The 2,620-nt window shown below is 38.5% G+C and overlaps 1 non-coding gene across 1 annotated transcript; it reads left to right on the top strand.

Annotated features, from left to right (window-relative positions):
- The first annotated feature begins 2,257 nt into the window (after positions 1 to 2,257).
- LOC132280376 (small nucleolar RNA R71) lies at positions 2,258 to 2,369 on the top strand. Its single transcript, XR_009471568.1, has one exon. It is a non-coding gene; the product is annotated as a small nucleolar RNA R71 (small nucleolar RNA).
- Positions 2,370 to 2,620: the final 251 nt, after the last annotated feature.

Below are 2,620 nucleotides of genomic sequence, written 5' to 3'. Positions count from 1 at the left end.
TGCAAGAAACTGCCCAGAAATTGGATTTTTCAGTTTAACTCATATCTAGACGATGCAAAGAAAAAAAAAAATCAAAACAAGAAATGAGGGAGGAATAGGGTTTCCAAACCCTACGAAGCACTAGTCTTTAATGTCTCTAGCAAGACATTGGGCCCTTTTAGCCCAGATCAAAGATCTTAGTAGACATCCCCTTCTCGATGGGGTGAATAGAACTTTAAACTCCACCCAACAAACTATTCCCTAAGGAACTTGTTGGATTTGGTTCAAGTGAAATTGATGGCCTTTGGTTAACAAAACTTTTGGGCTTCCATGCCCGTTCAACACTAGATTTGAAAACAATTTCTTTTGAAATCTTTTTGGAAGGCACAACATTTGATATTTCAACACCAAGCATAGACTCATTTTTTTCAAATTCATTTGCAAAACATTTTTCAACAACACATATATCTTTATGTTTGTCCATTAATTTGGGGTTGGATTAAAAATGTTTAACTTCACTTTCATGTAACCAAATGAAATCTTCACACAATTGATGTTGGCATTAGCGGTAGTCAAGAAGGGACGACGAAGGATAATAGGAATTTAGCTCTTACGATTTGGGACCGGCTCCTTGTCAATGACAACGAAATCGATCGGGAAGAAGAACTTGTCAATTTTAATCAAAACATCTTCAATGATACCCCGGGGCTTCTTAATTGATCGGTCGGCTAGTTGTAAAATTACCGACGTAGGTTTTAAATCACCTAAGCCCAATTGAACATAAACCAAATAAGGGAGAAAATTCACACTCGCTCCTAAATCAAGAAGAGCCCGATTGATAACATGATCACCAATAGTGCATGAAGTTGTCGGTGAACCAGGGTCTTTAAATTTTGGGAGGGTGTTGTGTTGCAAAATAGAGCTTACTTGTTCGGTTAAAACAACTTTTCTCGGTGCTTGGTTTTTTTTTTTTTCTCTTAAGGGTGGAAAGATCTTTCAATAATTTGGCATAAGACGGAATTTGTTGAATTGCATCCAAAAGAGGAAGATTGATTTTTACTTGCCTAAACACATCAATGATTTCATTTGCCTAAGCACATCAATGATTTCATTTGCCTTTATTTCAAGAGAGGTGGATGCTTTTAAAGCATCCAAAAATGGAACTTTAGGCTTAAAAGCTTTTGCAAAATCATTCTTTGAAACCTTTTCAATAATGGGGTCTTTCACAATTAATGAAGGAGGAATGGGATGTGAGACAAGATGGGTGTCAACTTTAGGTTGCATCGGTTCACTCTCTTTATTGGATTTACCAACTTGGTTGTCAACAACTCTTTCACTTCTCAAAGTGGTCACCATATTCACATGTTCAAGTGTATGACCTTCCGAAGAGGAAATGGTCTACACTACAAATTGTAGCTTCGGTGGGGGATTTAAAGGCATTTTCCCTTTTTCCTTAGCATTCAACGTGCTAGCTATTTGCCCGACTTGGGTTTCTAGATTTGCAATCGATTGGGAATGAGAATGAAGCCATTGAGTATTTGCCTCCAAAGTACCTAATGCGGATAAAACTTTCTCTTTAAATGTGGGACTTCTTGAATTACCTTGAGAGTACGATGATTGGTTTGGAAAATAAGAGTTTGAAAATTGTTTTCCATGCGATGCTTGGTAAAATGAACCTTGGGAACTTTAGCCTTGCATAGGAGGCGGAACATACTTGTTTTGGAAACCACCTTGGGGAGTGTTAGAGCCTTCCCCTTGGCTTTTCCAAGAGAAGTTTGGCTGGTTCCTCCACCCAGGATTATAGTAAGTGCCATAGGGATTATTCCCTTGGTTAACAAAAGTGGCATTCACTTGTTTATGGTGTTCACTTTACGCATGTCCGTGAGGACAATTGGAAGTAGAATGCAAAACATTAGAAAAAGTCATGCAAGATTCATTGGAAGGATGATGAGTATGATTAGGGGAGGAAGACACTTGATGGGTCAAATTTTGGTTGATAAAAAATTGATCAAACCTTTGAGATAGAGACTTAACTTCGACGACTATATCATTAGAATTATCAACTTGATACAAACCTACATTCTTCCTTCCACCGGTATTTCTACCATTTTTAAATGATAAAGATCGATGCATTGAGTTTTCACTCGTGCTCTCATATAAGCGCCACACATCATTTTCATGCCTATCAAGATAAGAACCACCCACAGAGGCATCAACTATACCTTTATGGTTATCCGATAAACTTTCAAAGAAGTATTGAACTAATTGCCATTTAGGAATGTCATGGTGTGGACATTTCCTAAGCATATCATTTAATCATTCCCATGCCTCATGAAACATTTCCCCATCCCCTAATGAGAATTCATGTAACAAATCAAACTTCTGAGTCTGAACCGTTAACCGGGTCCTTACCCAAACCCGAGATCACCTAAGTCTTTACTATCGTCAATCAACAAGCTAAGACACCATCAACATCCAATTATAGCTCATTACATGCGCTAAGGAACTACAAAGAGGTAAGGGAAAACAGCCCCAAGGAAGATGAAACAAGAGCAGTCGAGGCCTGGCGTTTTGGTAGGCCGAAATGGCACTTCGGTTGGCCAAAATACATATTCCAGTCGACCAAAGTGGACAAACCGGT

This window comes from Cornus florida, unplaced genomic scaffold (assembly GCF_030987335.1).
Source record: "Cornus florida cultivar Cherokee Brave unplaced genomic scaffold, ASM3098733v1 CherokeeBrave_3.0.0_Hap2_Chr10, whole genome shotgun sequence".
NCBI lineage: Eukaryota > Viridiplantae > Streptophyta > Magnoliopsida > Cornales > Cornaceae > Cornus > Cornus florida.
This window is presented reverse-complemented; position numbering and strand designations above follow the sequence as displayed.